This window comes from Anolis carolinensis, chromosome 4 (genome assembly GCF_035594765.1).
Source record: "Anolis carolinensis isolate JA03-04 chromosome 4, rAnoCar3.1.pri, whole genome shotgun sequence".
Lineage (NCBI taxonomy): Eukaryota > Metazoa > Chordata > Lepidosauria > Squamata > Dactyloidae > Anolis > Anolis carolinensis.
Window position 1 is genome coordinate 15,727,957 of NC_085844.1, and position 19,331 is coordinate 15,747,287.

A 19,331-nucleotide genomic window follows, 5' to 3' on the forward strand; every position below is an offset into this window, starting at 1 on the left:
TCTTGGAATGTTAGATTTATTTATTTATTTTATTTATTTACAGTATTTATATTCCACACTTCTCACCCCGAAGGGGACTCAGGGTGGATCACATTACACATATAAGGCAAACATTCAATGCCTCAACATAGAACAAAGACAAAGACAAACAAGGGGCTCCGAGCTTGCCTTGAACTCATAACATCTTGGTCAGAGTGATTTGTTGCACTTGCTGCAGCTGGTTGCTCAACAGCCTGTGCCACAGCCCGGGCCCTTGTAACCTGGCTAGAAGTAGACCCAACTGGGAGAGAGAGGAGGGCAATAAGGAAGGGTCAGCAAGGTCTGTCATCTCTTTTTCCCTTAACCTGGAGAATGCAAGAATATATGAAAGCTATAGGCAAATGTCTGAAAAGCTATCCCATAGAAGACGAAGCAAACTTGTTCTCTGTGGTTCCAGAGACAAGCCTAGAAGCAGCCAAAGGAAATGGTAAGGAAGTGGAACTCAGAATAATATTAGAAGCAAGTTCCCATGGTGATTGCTTTTTGAAAGTGGAAGGGATTGCCACAAGGAGCAATGGCTTCTCCTTTGTGGGAAACACTTAAGCAGAGGCTGGATGGGAACTTGTTGGGAAGGAGGGACTGTGGAAACCCAGTGTGATTCAGACCCTGGTCTACAGAGTCATAATCCAACCCTCAAACCACTACACCACACCTGCCGCTTTGAGTTAATGCATGCCTGTTTGTGTAACACCATCTTCAGTCTAGACCAAAAGGCCAGCATGGTGTATGGGCTTAGAGAGCATGACTTGTCCAGAGTTACCCAGTGGATTTTCTTGACCAAGTGGATATTTAAACCCTGGTCTCCAAAATTGTTGTCCAGCACTCAAAGCACTACTCCACGTTGGCTCTCCAGGGAGATCCATCCTATCAGTGGTAGGTTCCACGCATCTTGTTGAGACTGACAATCAGATTAAGATGCTTGGGGGACTTTATCAACTAGTATCACTCTGTACCTTATCGCTTAGAAGGCTGTGTTAATATAAGCAAGTGTCTTTGACAACAATACCTGATAGATTGGGTATTTCAAATCATCTTTAATTAAAGCTGGCACCCTTGGGGATTGCTGCTAAAAATTCAGAAGAAGCAATCCTGGCAAACTTCACGTTCATTTGCATAACAATGTGCACGGCAACCTTGGGGCTGTAATTTTGTGTCTCTGCCCCCCCTTTCTTCCCCATGTTCCTCCCTCCTCCAACTTGTGCAGAAAACATTTCCTTCTTTGTAGTGCTGACACTCTTGTCAAACGATTAAAGCTACTTGCTTGCTGAATAATAAGCCCCAGCCATCATTAAAAATCGATAGTGTTGCTCATTCTCTTGCTGGAATTAAATCAGAGTGATTTTGCAGATGAGAGCCGTAACAGTGTGGTTGGAAGGGTGACAAATGTTTCTCTGCTGTGCATATTCTCAGAGAAACCAAGTAGCTAATGGGGAAGTTATTTCCCAGTATCAAAAACATGGCTATCATTGGCAAATCTATTGGACTCAATGATTTTGTACTATTTCTTCTATCATTTACCTTGACTCAGATCTGATTGGGAGTCCCACTAGAGTTGACTTATTAAATCAATAGATTTAATAAGTCATGATTATGTTAAATCGCAATTAAGCAATTGTTTTAGCAGGTCTTTTCTAATTGGCACTAATAAATAGGATTCAAGTCCTTATCCTTCAGAGCCAAAACATAGTCTTCAAAATAAGAGCTTGCAAGAGTCCTGGGTCTCAAGTTGAGTATTTATTTCATTTATATCTCACCCTTCTCGACTTCAAAGGGGGATCAGAGTAGACCCATTGAACCAAATGTTGGATGGTGAGACCACCTGTAGGCAGATCCCATTGAGACAATAAGGTTCAAATTATAGGAAAAGAGATTCTGCTTGAACATTCGGAAGAATTTCCTGACCATGGGAGTTTCTCAACAGTGGAACTCTCTTCCTCTGAATGTAGTGGAAGCTCCTTCCTTGGAGGCTTTTAAACAGAGGCTGGATGGCCATCTCTCAGGGGTACTTTGATTGTTCTTTTCCTGCATGGCAGGGGGTTGGACTAGATGGCCCATGTAGTCTCTTCCAACTCTATCATTTTATGATTCTAGGTGTACTTTACTTTGGACTAACAATATGATTCAGAGCTATAATTCCAAAATCATATTGTTGGTGTGTGTATGTAGGACTTTGACTTATCCCACAATGTTGGCACCAAATGTGGAGACTTTTCCTTGTCCCACTGCGATGGCAATTAAAGTGGTGTCAAACTGCATTCATTCTACATTCTACAGAACCAGCCTGGGATTCAATGAAGTTGGCACAATATAGGAGTCCCATAATTACAAAAAGCTGTTTTTATTCATTCTCTAGAGGTTGAATTTTAGGATCCACAACAGTGTTGATACTTTTTCAAGGACACAGTTCTCTGTGTCCTATATACATAGTGTGTCATTATTACTCCTTTTTAAAAAAAACAGCTATAAGCAGGGTTACATTTTGAAATATTTTAGGTGTTTCTTCCTAGCTTCATAAAAAGGAAGTTGTTGAATGCAAGGCAGAACTTAATGCTAAGATTTTTCCATATTTTCAGGAATGATTTGTGCTTTATTTCAGGATTTTCGAAGATACGAATTGCAATGATCCCTGATACAATGTGCTTAAAGTGGAACAAGACCAAATCGCAAGACATAATAGTCATAAACCATCTTGAAGCTGGCAAATTAAAAGATACCTTTTAAAAAGACATGGAATGTTCGATGATGTATAGATGGTCAAATTAGTTCCTGATTTATTAACAGACCTCAGGTTATGGTTTCAATTTTCTGCACACATAGTTATGTTTTGCCTAATTTGTCTCTATCCATCTAGGTTTGGAATGGAGCAAAGCCCCAGCTTATTGGGCCATTTGTGGCTGTGCTCTATCAAGTGGGAGGCCAGGATAGTATATTGTAGCTTGTGCTGCTCAACAAGTTCATAAACCTTGTCCCATGACACTGTGCCCATCACCCCAGGAAGAACATCCTCTTCTGAAACGTTGCTCAAGAGAGACATCTACTGGTTACTCCAGACCATCGATAAAGTGACCAAGGGGCATTCATTTGCTGTGGAATTTCCTCCTTGAATGTCAATACTAAGAACATATGTGTTACTTGTATGCATCCTCAAGTCACCTGTTTTCTTATAATGACCCTATTAATTCCATAAGATTTCTTTAAGCAAGGAATACTTCTTCAGAGGAGACATTCTTCTTCAGAAATATAGCCTTCAGCACTTGGGATTCATTGGCATTCTCACATCCAAGTACTAACCAGGGCTGGTCCTGATAAGCTTCTGAGATCAGGAAGGATCTGATACCTGCTAAAAACATAAGATGATGCTTAACCAAGGTCTACTTTGTCCAGAATTCTCTTCCCACACCAGAAGCCTATGGCAGACCCATGGGCAGGACATGAAGGCAACAACAAACCCCCTTGCTACTGACATTGAGAGGTGTGCTATTTCCGATAGCATATAACACAGCTGTTATTACGAGTAGCCATTAATACCCTTATCCTCCAAGAGTTTGGTCAATGCCATTTTGAAAAAGCATGCCTTCATTATATCCTTTTTTGATTACTGTAACATGTTATGCTTATCTGCTTTCAAAAAATGCTCAGAAATGCTAGTCAACACACAGAACTTCAGCTAGACTCAGCCAAATTACATCTATAACTGCTTTATTTGTTACCAGTCCACTTACAATCATCATTTAAAGTTTGGGCTATAACCTAGGGTGCATCTACACTGTAGAATTAATGAGGTTTCACTGCCATGGTCCAAGCTTTGGAAGCATATGAGCTGTATGTATTGTCAAAGGCTTTCATGGCCGGAATCACTGGGTTTGTGTTGAGTTTTTCAGAACCTCTAAAGATGTCAGCCACAGATGTAGGCAAAACAATAGGAGAGAATGCTGCTGGGACATGACCATACAACCTGAAAGCTCACAGCAACCAATGAGAGATGTAGTTTTATGAGGACTTTAGCTTCTGCCAAAGAGTGCTGGTGCCTTATCAAACTATAACTCCCAGGATTCCATAGCATTGAGTCATGGCAGTAAAAGTAGTGCCATACTACATTAACTCTACAGTGTAACTGTACCCTTGAAAGTCCTAGGCAGCTCAGATCCAGGATATCTAATGTAAAGAAGTATGATGACAGGGATGGAATCTTTTTGGATCCCACCGCTGCCACCAAATTGCGAAGGATTCAGCTTCTACTTCTATGTATCCCACTTTTCAATGTTGTCGCTGCCACCACCTTTGAAAGATGCTTTGCTCAAATAATAAGCAACAATTGAAGGAACAGTAACTTGTTTATTTATAGCACAAAGCTTGATGGTCGCAAGAATGTTATATCTTGAGTTGAACGAGGTTACTTCTGCACAGTAAGTGTTGCAAGATTTCTCAATAGTTTCTCTGAGCTTAGTATGGTACCAGCTTTATACGACTTGTTTCTTTCAGTTAGGGATACTGTCCTTCTTGAACTTAGTTGACCTGTACCCGATCAAACTTGGACTGGGGAGTTTAACTGGTTAACCCTAGTCCTCCTTGACTTAGGGATGTAGCCTCAGCTCTTTAGTTATCCCTACTAAAGGCTCAGCAACTTTAATTTTAGCCCTTCTCCGCTAAAACTCTCTAGCTGTTCAACTTCCTCCCACAATCCCTTCTCTCGATCTCACTCCTTTCCCACTGAACAGAACCAACTGCTCTGGTCAACCGTCAAACTCCAACTGCCCAATTCCAACTGCTAAATTTGAATTCTAAGGCTTCCACCAGCAAGGTGAAGCCACGCCCCTTTTCCTGGCCATGCCTTAGAGGCTCCCAACTTCTGTATAAGAATAGCTGAAATATATAACCTTAAACAGTCAACCTAAACATAGCAATCATGAATAAAACACAATGATCATGACATCTTTACACTAATGTATGACATCTTACCATACTTTGAACTCTGAGGTCTTTGGAGGGTCCCTGTTTTGGTCCCACAACCATCATGAACATTCTGAGGGCCCTTCCAGACAGGCCCTATATCCCAGGATCTGATCCCAGGTTTTCTGTTTTAAACTGAGTCCACACTGCCAGATAATCTAGGATAAAAAGAAAACCTGGCATCAGATCCTGGAATATAGGGCCTGTCTGGAAGGGCCCTGGGTAAATACATAGAAGAGGGCCTTCCCAGCATTTGCTTCAAGGATTTGCAAATCCCTTCCCAGGGAGACTAGTATGCCATTTGCTGTCATTCTATCCGCAGGTGAAAATTCTCCTGTTCTAATAGTTTTTTTAACACACTGACTACAATGGCTTTAAATTTTATTTTTTAAAAATGTATTTGTTTTAGGTGTTTATAATTCTGTATATAGTTTAGTAGAATTTTAACAATAGGATTTTCTGTATGTTTATCTGTAAGCCACATTGGGAACATTTTGAAATGAAGTGAATGAAGAAGAAGCGGGGTGAAGGGGAAGAGAAGAAGGAGCTGCTGCCAACATTCAAGTTGGCAACCATCAATATATCTTGTAGACTCGTGCATTTCGAGTGAATTGCTATCAGTTTCTGCTTGCTAGATACCGAAAGCCCCCCATATCTGTTTTCCAGCACCTCCCGAAAATGGGCGTGTTGCCAAATGGGTGTTTTTGTTCCGCATCAGAAAAACAGTTACGAGCTCTCAGAGATACTGAAGGTACCAAAGTAAACAGAATCCGTGCACAACTCTAATATCTTGTAGTTGTGAACTCCACAGTCTTACTATGTGTTGTGTTCTAGAAGACTGTAGGATGTTGGTGTGGTATGGAAAAGAAAAACTCTTTCTAACCAACTGTACCTAAATATTATACTTGAATATCAGTGAAATATTTGCCATTTGCATGTAATCACTATTTCCAACAGCTGATATGTCATGCAATGCTTTCCAGTATTTGATTATCTGATGCCTTGCGAATTTCATACAAACTCAATTCCAAATTTGAAACTATCACAAGATGATAATAGATTGAAGATGCACAGATTTTATGGCAAAATGTCCCATTCAGATGTCAACATCTGAAATGTGAATGGCAAAACTGGACATTGACTTTAACTGTAATAGGGTGGCAATTTATACAATATTCCAACAAAAAGAAGCATCACTTTTTAAAAAGGATAAATAAGGATTTGCATAAAATGTAGAACATAGAAACCTTTCTTATAATGAGCTATATTTAGGTTCCACCCAGCTATATTTTGCTGTTATTGATGAGCAATGGCTCAGATAGGATTCTTTTCTAGCCCTCCATGGATAGAGAGAGATCCAAAAGAGAAAGTTCATGCAAAGGTCTTGTTCTTCTGTTATGAACAAGAGCCTGAAAACAGGATGTGTATCCCACATGTACTCCCTCCCATGGAACAAAGGAGATTTCCCATAGAGGAAAAAACCTTTCAGGGAACCATGATCCCCCAATTTGTAGTCTGTCCAATGGTATTTCCTTTAGATTTGGCAACAGCCTGTGACTATTGTATTTTGGCTCCTGGAGGAAGCTGAACAAATGACTAACTAGCCACACCAAAGCTAAACAAAATACTTAGCCCAACGTTCTTGTCTGTAGGATGGAATTTTCATGGCTAAGCCAAGAGGAACCAAGAACTCTATAGTGTGATGATCTCCTAGGTGGGGAGATTTGATGGGATAAATGGAGACAACCTTATCTAAGACAGGTTTTTTGATGCAACTTGAATGACACCCTTCAAGGATTGCATGGAGCTATATCAGAGAAGATGATCTTCACACTATATGCCTTCAAGTTGCCTGTTAACTAATGAAAACCCATTAATTTCATAAGATTTTCTTAAGCCAATAATACTCAGAGGTTGCTTTTCCAGTTCCAGCACATGGGATTCTTTGGTGATCTCCAACCAAGAACTAATCAGAACCCACCTTGCTTAGCTTCCAAGATCAGACAGGATCTGGTGCTCTTAGGATGTTTAGACACTAAAATCTGCTCAACAGCCCAGTCTAAGGATTTATTCATTAACAATAAGATCTCTACAGTTCAATGAGACCAGAACTCTACTTCCTAGCCAAGATCATATCTGAAGCTGGTCACATACTTACATGGAGGGAAGTGAAAACTGAGACATTAAATGGCTGGTACTTTCTGAGCATTCCTTTGTACCATTTGGGGACATTCTGGTGGCCATGAAAGTCACAGGAAGCTATTTGGAATTGCAGTACAAATGAACAGGGCTTTGCTTACATAAGTAGCTACTGGATACATTTTTATGCAAGCATCTAAAGCGGAGTTAGACAAATGCACAGAGAAGAGCAGAGGAAGGTTTTGCTCCTTGTTCTCTGCGTTTGCACACACGTCCACCTCCTGGACATACCAGAACTGACTCAGTGTCAGTTCTGGCTGCCATGTGGTTACACTTTAGCTTATTCTGACCATCTTTCCATTTTATGGGCATTTGGAGGCCTCTGGGAGCATGGGCAAGTAAGTTTACAATTTGTATGTAGCCTTGGGGCAGTTTGGAACCATTGCAAAGCAGAAATCACCTAAAAATCAGTTTAGATCAGTGGTTCTCAACTTGTAGGTCCCCAGATATTTTTTGCCTTCAACTCTCAGAAATCCTAACAGCTGGTAAACTGGCTGGGATTTCTGGGAGTTGTAGGCCAAAACACCTGGGGACCCACAGGTTGAAAACCACTAGCTTAGACTCTTTTTTAAAACTGTGATGGGGGTGATCTTAGAGGTCTTTGAGGACTTTCTGGGATGACAGGCTTGGAATGCCCCTACCTTGGTATGTGTATAGTCAGGAGTTAAACTAGCATTGCCCCCCAATAGGATTCTGGCCTTTGTAGGCTTTACTGCAAGAGGACTTAAAAGACCGTTCTAGCATTGCAAATGCTCATGCTTGTAGAGTGTTAGGGATTCCTCTTCTTCAGAAGATGAAGGGGAACAGAAAAGTGTTCATGAATCCGAGGGTGAGTTGGAATCTGTGGAGGAGACTTTGCAAGTACCCACTTTTCAGGAGAGGCAAAAGGAAACAGAGCAGAGAATAGCTGCCAGAAATGCAGCTGAGTGATTAAGAACTGCCCTAGCAGCTGGGAAGCAGAAGCAGGTGCAGCCAGCTCTTGTTGGTAACAAACTGACTCCAATGCCTTCGATCCCCATGTGCCTGCTTCGAGTCTGCATCTGGATTTATTGCTGTTTCTTTATCTGAAGTAAGACTGCTGTTTGATTTTGGGAATGTATCAGAGACTAAGAACTGTGCTTGCCCTTTGACTTCCTTGCTTCCTTTTGCATTATTCCACTGAGTGTGCTGTAATTTATATTTTTGCTGAAGTAAAGCAGTTTTCATTTACTTACCACAGAGTTTTAAGGCTGTTCTTGAAAGACAAAACAGGACATAGAGAATGGAACACTCCAGGATAGCCACTTTTCACATCACATAATCTTTGCTGAAAACGCTTTCAGCTTAGTGCACCAGCATGGCCATAAATGTTCCCAACCTGTGCATTGCCCCTGAAACCTCATATGATAATGTCCTAAGTTTGGGGAGAAAGGTCTCTACTAAACAGCTACACAATGGCAGAGGAGGGCACAATAGCAAAAATAAGACAAGTGAGAGCCTGTGCTTAACCAGTATGTTGACTCCTACTTCTCCTCATAAGGCAGTTAACATGGATTTGCCCAACCATGGGAAGAAGGCTGGCATGAGGTAATGGTTTGTTTGGTTTCTTTGTTGGGGAAAAGAGGTTATTGGTAAAAATCTTCTGCAATCTCTTTTCAGCTTTCACCTCACCACCTTAAAATTCTCCCTACCTCTTTCATTTCTGTGACCATTTGTGCTTTCTTATATGAAGATATCTGAAGATTTTTATATAACTATCCTTTTCAGCAAGATGATTTATTATCTTTCCAGTAATGGGTAGTCATTAGTCTTTTTGATGCCAACAGATCTGACAGAAATTCTGAGCCGCCCTTTAATTGGAAATATTTGTTTGGCTTTTGAATCACATAACCCAATGTCTCATCTCAAAATTCCTGGACTAATTCCTACCCTGTTTTTCATCTATAAAGGGCATTTAATATTTGTGTGTGTATTTAGGAAAATCTTACCTCACACTATAATTCTGCATGGTTTTCCTTCCATAACTATTCTGAGCAGATTTTACTAGGGATGTGCAAAACCTGCTGGAAAAATTCCATTTTCTTGGCTGAATTGCAATGATTTCCTGGGGAAATCCACTTCTGCAGTTTAAATACAATTAAGGCTGTCTAGTTGTTGATTTTAATGTACAATGGTTCAGTTGCAAAACAATTCAAATTTTCTAGTCTTAATTAAACATCAGCAAATACATTACTCTTAGTTGCACTGTCTCATGGGCTATGTGGTGTTATTGCTATGTAAACAGTCATTCAAGGGAATGGGGAAAACAAGCATACATGGCTTGAAATTGGTATTGGTGAATTTTGCGACATTGACTTAATGTTTATCTTTTCACTTTCTTCCTGTTCCATCACAAGTCAAACCTAACTTGGGAACTTCTGTCATTGTCCTGAAGATATGCTGCCCAACTATGCTGAACAAATATATTTTGGTTTGCATATAAAATAGAAGTGGGCAGCATAAGAGCACCCTGGCTTTGATTTCTAGCATTCCTGGCTCTTGGTTATGCAGACTAGGGGTTACTGGAACCTGTCATCCAACATCTGGAAGACTCACATGATCCCTATTCTGTCAAAAGAGTATAGTCCATGAAATAACTTGTCAATGTATTATTCATAATTGGATAATTGTGTGTCTTCAAATTATTTCAGATTTAATATAGATATCCAAACCCCAAAGAAGCTGTCCTCCTTCTCAAGGTTGTTGTGTGTTTTCTGGGCTGTATGGCCATGTTCCAGAAGTATTATCTCCTGACGTTTCACCCACATCTATGGCAGGCATCTTAAGAGGTTGTGAGGTATAATTTATTTATTTATTTACAGTATTTATATTCTGCCCTTCTCACCCCAAAGGGGACTCAGGGTGGATCACAATACATGGCAAACATTCAATGCCATATAAACATAGAGGCAGAGACACAGAGGCAATTTAACCATCTCCAGCTTCTCACTTCCTGAGGATATGCTCAATTCTGCTTCATCATCCACTGTGACACCAAGTCCTTGGATACTTCCTCATTCCAAATGCTGCTGGATGATTTTTATGGTGTTGTAAATTAGTTAAATTAGCCTCCCCACATAAGTGGTATCTAAATTTCCTGCTTGATAGATGCAACTATCTTTTGGGTTGCTTAGGTCAACAATGAGCATGGCTATTATTTATTTTAATGGTCGGGTGCTCACTCCGAGATGGGCTGGCCTTGAACCCGTGATCTCTTGGTCATAGAGATTTATTGCAGCTGGCTACTAACCAGCCTGCGCCACAGCCCGGCCTCATGTCCTCCTTCTCGTTCATTGGGTTTCATTGGCTGAGTTATAATGGAAAAGAACCTACAACAGACTGTGATAGAAGCAGAGTTCCCCAATGAAGAGCATTAGTACCGTTGCTGATTAAATAATGGCAGCAACAGAACTCCTGCCTCTTTGAGTCATATTCATATTCACTAGCAACCTTTTCATGCTATTTCCTATCAAAGGAGATGTAGAGGGAAGGGAGGCTGAAGGGAGACTTGCTTGCTTTGCCATGAGATCTAAATGGTGATGGGCAAATTGGCCAATCATCATTTAGATCATATGACACTGTAAGCAACTTGGACAGTCATAATTTGGATCTCTTCAGTGCCTTTGTTCACTATGGGCTCTGGATGTCCTAAAATCTGCTACAGGTATGCATACTTTTTAAAAGTCTAAAATCCCTGGTATAAACTGCAAGGGAGTATCCCAGCTGCCAGTTTAATTCCATTCCCCTCTTTGCAATATCACTAAGGAGGAGTTGGTGGTCAAGGAACCTGGTGCAAATTGCATGTATGGATCCATGTAAGTCCTATGGGTTTGTGGTTGTGATACATGGATGGGACTTACATGGATACATATAGCCTGCAATAAGGATGGGGAAGGCATCTCCTGGGAGGAAATAAAAGTTGCTGCTCATGCTAGAAATTGTCACAGAATAGTCTGGGATGACAGAAATGTATTCTGGATGTTTTAAAACACACGGCAAACTACAGCAACAGATACTACAGCCATCAGCCACGTGTGCCCTATCTGAAAAATCCTGCTTCCCACTATACATTTCAATAAATTGTTGGGCATGTTAGGTAAAGGTAAAGGTTTTCCCCTGACATTAAGTCTAGTCGTGTCCGACTTGGGCTTGGTGTTCATCTCCATTTCTAAGCCAAAGAGCCAGCGTTGTCCATAGACACCTCCAAGGTCATAACTGCATGGAGTGCCGTTACCTTCCTGCCAGAGCAGTACCTATTGATCTACTCATATTTGCATGTTTTCAAACTGCTAGATTGGCAGAAGCTGGAATTAACAGTGGGAGCTCACCCCACTGCCCGGATTCGAACCACCAATTTTCAGCAAGTTCAGCAGCTCAGTTTAACCCACTGCACTACCGAGTGCGTGGAAATTAAAAAGTCAGTTAGTGGTCTATGTTGGTTAGGCAGATGTATCTTAAGGAAATGTGGATTGACCAAGAAAAGAAGGAAGAGAGGGAAGAAGAAAGGGAGAAATTCAGTGAAACATTCCAGTTTTTTCCCCAATGTGACCCTTTAAAAAGAATATTCTTGAGCATATGGAACACAGGAATTTAAGCAAAGATGTGACTGTGTAAACTAGTTCATAAATCCAGAATGAATCATCTAGGCTCACTTTATTTTTAATATAAACTATTGTCCCTTTTCAAATGGGAACAGTAGAAAATCCCCAGATAGTTTGCTACTCATTATTACATTTTGAGGCCTTAAAGAAATATAACAGCTTAAGTTATGTTAAAACTGGGTTGGCTTGAAAAATGACTCGTGAATCTGAACTGCCAAACAGTGTGAATTCACTGAAACCTTAACATACCCAAACACCAGGGCCCGTAATATGATGTCCACACCTGTATTTGCTTTCTTCTAATCATCCACCCAAGAGCACCTGGCACGGTGGACCATCTGCTCTGGATTTTAGTGCCAAGTTTAAAGAAGCTACTAAGCCCTATCTCCAAAAATAGTTTCCACACCTTGTATGTTGTTGTTATTTAATTGTCATCAGTAATTATCATATTTGATTTATGGCAACCCTATGACTCACAGACATTCAAGTCAACACTGTTGTTATAAGCCATGCTCCGGTCTTAGAAACTCAAAGCTGTAACTTCCTTGACTGAGTGTATCTGTACTACCAACTTACTCTTTTCTTACTGCTTTCCACTTTATCAAGCATAATCTTTTCTAACAGGTAGCATCATCTCTTGTGTTCAAAATGCAATGGCCTGTTTGGTTATATTGAGTTCTGACTTGACTTGCTCTCGGATTCATTTATTTGCTTTTCCAGCAGCCATCTCTGCAGCACCGCATTTCAAATCAGTTCATTTGATCTTGGTTTCAAACCTCATCTACATGGGTATCATAAACGAGAAGTGACGAAACATGCCATTTAGGTCAATATATGGCCATTATAGAATTTGGATTTGAACGTATATAGGAGATTTTTTTTAAAAAAATTGGGGTGGTCAGACAAAATACTGGGTTGGCCTCTTTCTGCCAATCTGGCATAGACCCATTGAATCAATTGCCGGATGAGTCAATATGTAAATAAAAATGGGTTTACTGTGATTAGGACAAACAATAGAATCCAGGATATTATATGCCATAATATATTTAATGGGCAAGACTTCCAATTATACAACTCCACTTTTTTGAATGGGAATTGGGCAGATTCCCCATCTACATAGTGTAAGTCCTGCTAATTTCCCCACGGCAGGGTATTTGTCTGTTCAGAGGGATATCCTGTTGGCATCAGCTGTCATTAAGACATTTTTGAATTCCGGTTATAGTCCAATGGAAAATAATTACAAATGTTTAATACAGGACAATCCATCCAATGCCATCAGACGCTACAGCTGTGCATACATTTTAACAGAGACTGTTAATGGGGGGGGGGGGGGTTGGGAGAAGATGAATGGCTTGGCAGGAAGATGAAGCACCAACTGTTGAAGCTTTGCAAATAAACAATACATTACAGTCAACTTGTCTTTGGGGGATAGCAAAGTAGTTCTTGCTGTGAAGTTAATATTCACACCAGTGCGAGCTGGGGGCTCCCGTGTCAGTGGGGCAGTGAACCTGCTCCAAGTTTCAGTCTGGACTTGAAAACAGCGGTGCAAAATGCTGAGCTTAATTTGGGATAGTATTCATCTCCTTTCAAGTTCAGATTCACCACCCCACTTATATGGAAACCCATCAGTTGAAACTGATTTCTAAATATCTCCCCAAAACCACCCCAATTAGCACTTTGTGTTGCTGGAAAACTTCTATTAGTGGAAGACTACTTTTATCAGAAGAAGAAGAAAAAAACCCCTTTGCATCCAATCCATTAAATGTAGTTGAACTATATGGGTGAAATCACACATGAGCTTGAGACAAAACTTTGGCCTGAGTAAGTAGAGAGAACCAATGTACTGTAGTGATTTGAGCACTGGGTTAAGACTCCAGAAACCAATGTTTGATTCCCTGATTGGCCATGGAAACCCATTGTGTGACTTTGAATGCATCACCTGAGTGTGGACTCAGACAACCCAGTTCAAAGCAGATATTGTGGGATTTTCTGCCTTGATATTCTGGGATATAGGGCTGTTTGGAAGGGCACACAGTCTCAGCCCTAGAGAAACCCAGGATTCACCTTGGGGTTGCCTTAAGTCGGAAATAATTTGAGGGTACACAAAACAAGTATGGATGTATTAAGCTAATAATTGCACCAGTGGGGCACCTGTAGCTCCCCATATGATGATGAACTGTGCTTCTCAATATCCCTTACCACCTAGCTACACTGGCTGGGGCTGATGGGAACTGGAGTCAATCCACATCTTGAGGGCTACTCTTTCTCCAGCATGGCTATACAGCAGCTTGAATTTCCTTGCTTAAAACTTACCTTGTGTGACATGGGCATTTTTTTTTTTACTGCTGAAGTTACACCAGGGGATGAATCTGGCCCAGATGTTCTCCCGCTCAGAGCAGCCATGAATATTAGCAATGGAATCTTAAGCCAAGCAAGCTCCTGATATGGAACTTGGGTTCACCGAGATGTTTACGATGGTTCATGAACCCTCCACAGGCATCCGGACTGATTTATGGTTGCTTGAAAAACCAGATGAAACTCGGCTCTCTTGGAATGCTTGGGTTCTGTGGAACTTCAAAGTTTAAAAGTGATACTCAGTCAGGCCTGGTACGTGTTACACTCCCAACAGGGAAAGGCTGCTAAAAACAGCTAGCCCACAGTGTGTTCTATCTCACATCTACTCATGTGGCTGAACAAGGTGGTAGCGTCTTGAATCAAGGAGGAAAAATCATGCCATCCCACACTGAAAGAGGGAATAAACATTTCTAATGCTTGCCTATGGGTGGGAAATCACATAACCTCTTGGCATGTGAGAAAAAATAGGAGGAAAAGTTCCACAGGGGTCCAGACAGTGGCCAAGACCCCGTTAATCTATATATATAAAAGAGTGATGGCATCAGGGCAACAACAAAACTACAGGCCCCCCAACCTCGAAATTTGACAACACAACCCATCATTCACGGCTCTAGGTTGATACAACAAAAAGAAAAGAAAAATAAAGTCCTAATTACAGGGAGATGAATAACAGTTTTTATCCAATTGCTGCCAGTTTGAAGGCTAAGCTCCACCCACTTGGTCTCCTAGAAACCTACTCAGCCCAGGGGACAGGCACAGTTAGGCCTCACTTAGGCCTGTTCCACAGATTATCAGATTTTAACTGGATTATATGGCAGTGTAGACTCAAGGCCCTTCCACACAGCTATATAACCTATTTAGAATCTTGTATTATCTGCTTTGAACTGGATTATCTTGACTCCACGCTGCCATATAACCCACTTCAGTGTGCATACTAAACATAAAGACAACCATACAACAGACATTCAATACCACCACTACCTCAACAATTTCTCACCAACACCACCACAGCAACGCCACAGCAACGCCACAGCAACGCGTGGCCGGGCACAGCTAGTGACTTATAAAAACCTTGATGGGGTGGGCACAGAGAGGCTCTTCTTCTGCCCTTGTCCTTCATCCAAATAAACCACCTATTGCCTGGCAGACATTAAACCCTGGGACAAACTGACTGGACCTTGTTTCAGAGGGAAGGGAGAGAAGGAAAGACAGATCCACCCATGGAAATCTTGTTCCTCTGAGCTCTTGGGAAAAGGAAAAAGCAAGTGCTTCCGTTTGAAATCATGGTCTCATTTCTTTCCCTTGTAAAACCTGAGACTAGTGGTTTCTCCGTGCTTGAACTATCTCCCTCCTAGGACTTGACAACTGTCATTTTGTGAGAAGATGTGGAACCACACATGTGGAGTTACATGTACATATGGGAGCTTGGGTATTTTCCCACTATTAATGTGGACCATTCTCCTTCCCTCAGCCCCAATCCTATCCATTTGAGATGCTCTCTGTTTACGTGCAAAAACATCTTCATACAGTAACTAACTGGATGCTAGGAATGAAACTACACATAAATTTTATATTTGCACATATAAATATTATTTTCTGACCGGAACATATTGCCACCTGCCTAGAAGATGTTGTTCTCTATGCAAAACCACCAGGTATGAGCTTTGCTCAGAATTAGTCCTGAACTGTGAAGTTTCTCCTCTATCCAGGATGATTCTTATCATGTTGATCATTAGAAAATATTTAAATGTGTTAGGTAAAGGTAAAGGTTTCCCCTGACGTTAAGTCCAGTCGTGACCGACTCTGGGGGTTGGTGCTCATCTCAATTTCTAAGCCGAGGAGCCGGCGTTGTCCATAGACACCTCCAAGGTCATGTGGCTGGCATGACTGTATGGAGTGCCGTTACCTTCCTGCCAGAGTGGTACCTATTGATCTACTCACATTTGCATGTTTTCAAACTGGTAGGTTGGCAGGAGCTAGGGCTAACAGCGAGCGCTCATTCTGCTCCTGGGATTTGAACCTGGGACCTTTTGGTCCACAGGTTAAATGTGTTACGCGATGTTAATTGTCTCTACATTGTGTGGCACATGTTTTAATGTATTGTTTTGAAAGTCGACCTTAAGAAAAAGCCAGCATATGAATAATATAAACTCTTTTTTAGTACCACACCGCAAATGAGTTGATTTTTGTCTGTTTGCCTCATTCTCCAGCTTTCACACTCATATATAGAGATGGGAAATAGGGTAACTACAGGGATATAGAAGATGGAGTGAAGTTGTTATCTGATGCTCCATAAGCTAGAACAAGAGCCAATGGATTCAGATTACAAAAACGTTATTCCATTAGAAAGATTTTTCTTGTAAAAGTAGACTGCCTTGTAAAAGTAGACTAGTGTAAAAGTAGACTAGTGGATTCTTCTTCTTTGAAAATCTTTAAACAGTGGTTGAATAAGCACCTTTCAAGGGCACCTTAGTTGTGCATTCCTGCATTACAGGAGGTTGGACTAGATGGCCTTTATAGCCCCTTCTGATTCTGAGATGCTACGATTTGACATTTTCAAAGAAAAAGAAATCATAGCAGAACGACTTTGCCCTTTCTTAAGATCAATTTTATATTTCATTTTTTTTTTGTAAGTTACTCTTAGAAGTCTTGGAAAGCTGGTTGAAAGAGGGAGGAGATTCACAAGAAAACCGCTGTTCCATTGTGGAAGGATGCTTCCTCTGGTCTTCCATCCACACAACTGATCCATGGGAACCCTACCAATCACTTTTATCCCTCGACATGAAAAACTCACCATTTCCCGCTTGTCCAGTTAAGTAAAATAAAGAACACTCTGCAGTTATGCCAGCACACCAAGTGCCACCTGCAACATGAATCTCAAACAAAACTTCATAAAATCCTCCCTCTGAGTTTGAGGGAGCCAGAGGAGGATGAGGAGATCAAATATATATTTTTTGTACAAATCTATTGAAGCTGTGATCCAATATTTCAGAAAAGTAGAAAACGAAATGGAAAGAAAGGGTACAATTTTGCACAACTGCAAGAGAGGGGTGGGAAGCATGTTAGCTGAAGGCACTCTTTATGCATTTTTTCAACAACCATAATTTCATAGAATTTTAGAGTTGGAAGAGGGCCATTCAGTTCAACCCCATTCTGCCATGCAGGAAAACACAATCAAAACACCCCTGAGAGATGACCATCTAGACCAAGGGTCCCCAAACTTTTTAAACAGGGGGCAGGTTCATGATCCTTCGGACCGTTGGAGGGCCAAACTATAGTTGACCACCGAGCAATAATAATAATTGTCAGGACCCAGGCTGCAGAGCACCAATAACCATGCGCAGAGACCAGAATCTATCTAATATCTTTATTAAAGGAATATATAAAGTCAATAAAAACAAGTGAAGAATATAGTTCAGAAGTAGACCTTTCAGGAAAGGTCAAATATAGTCCAGGAAAACAATGTCCAATATGTGATATTAGAGTCCAAAGTTATAATCCAATAACCGAAACACACACTTGCCAAGCAAGTGTGGGGAAATGACAAGGTCCTTTAGTCCAATGGAGCTTGACAACAAGGCTGGAAAACAAACTAGATTCTTGGCAAACAAGACTTGATACGAGGCAACAAGAAGCAAGAAGCAAGAACAAGGTCCGTGGCGAGGTCCGGGGAACAAGGCAGGCTTGGAACTAGAACAAGGTCCTGGAAACAAGAAACTGGAGTAGCGTAGTCCACACACAATCTCACTCCTGAAGCTGACGAATTGACTCCGCAAGGATCTCCTTGCGGTAAAACACCTATATAGGATCTTGTTTTCCCGCCAAGGAACACTTTCCCTGGGGAACAAGAAGTGAAACCCAAACTGTGTCCAGATGCATGACTCCTTAAGATTTCCCAAGGGAAACAGGCTTAATCAGCTAATTGTCTGGCAGCGATTCTGGCGCTTCGGTGATTCGCCTCCCTAGCGCCTCTATCTCTATTATAATTATCCTTACGAGAGAACGGGGGAGAATTCTGCCCAAGGCTTGTTTGGCTGACTTCTTGAGGGCAAACATCCTGCAGGTGCAGGGCCTCCGATTCTGGCTGAATCGGTGGGAAACCCAAGTTTTCCTCTTCGTCTGCCACAATAGTACTAGGAACGGGACTACATGGCCCATGAGACATCACACTATCCCCCTCCTCAAGGCCCCTCTCCAAAATGGGCCCTCTTCCCGAAGTGCGGGGCCGCGGCTTGGCAGGGTAGGCCTGATGGAAGCGGCGGACTAAGTCGGGGGCATGGACTGTGGAAGCGTCTTCCCAAGAGCGTTCTTCGGGGCCAAAACCCACCCAGTCAATGAGATACTGAAGGCGGCGGCGGTGGAAGCGATAATCTAAAATGTCCTGAACCTCGAATTCTTCCTCCCCGTCCATCAAAACAGGGGTGGGGACCGGGCGGTCTGCATCAGGGCGTACACCATCTGCCGGAAGGAGCAGGGAGCGATGAAACACTGGATGAATGCGCATAGAGCGCGGAAGTTGGAGTTTGAAAGTCACAGGGTTAAGTTGCGCCACCACCAGATAGGGACCAATGAAACGGGCATCTAGCTTCCGGCAAGGGCGGTGGGAGGGCAAAAAGCGAGTGGACAGCAGAACCCGATCTCCTACCTTGATTTCGGGGCCCGGCTGGCGATGACTGTCAGCGTGGCGTTTATAGTCCTCCTTGGCTTGGTCCAGTTGCTGGAGCAATAGTTGTTGCACCGCTGTGAGTTCTTGCAGCCAGTCCTCCGCTGCAGGGACTTCTGAGGTTTCAATGACAGAAGGAAAGAAACGTGGATGAAATCCGTAGTTTGCAAAGAACGGGGTTTCTTTGGTTGAAGCCTGGACACCGTTGTTGTAGGCAAACTCTGACAGAGGTAATAGGGACGCCCAATTGTCCAGCAAAGGTATTGTTCCAAAGTGGCATTGGTGCGCTCCGTTTGCCCATCTGTTTGGGGATGGTGAGCTGAAGATAAACGAGAGTCTATGCCCAGTAGTTGTTGCAGTGCCTTCCAGAATCGAGGGGTGAATTGAGATCCACGGTCAGTGACTAAGCTCTTGGGCAATCCATGTAGCCGGAAAATATGTTGAAGGAATAAATCTGCAGTCTGTTTGGCCGTGGGAAGGCCATCACAAGGAACGAAATGGGCCAA

The 19,331-nt window shown here is 41.9% G+C and overlaps 1 non-coding gene across 1 annotated transcript; it reads left to right on the top strand.

Annotated features, from left to right (window-relative positions):
- The first annotated feature begins 5,765 nt into the window (after positions 1 to 5,765).
- On the top strand, positions 5,766 to 5,847 carry mir5423 (microRNA mir-5423). The gene has a single exon (NR_130023.1). It is a non-coding gene; the product is annotated as a microRNA mir-5423 (primary transcript).
- Positions 5,848 to 19,331: the final 13,484 nt, after the last annotated feature.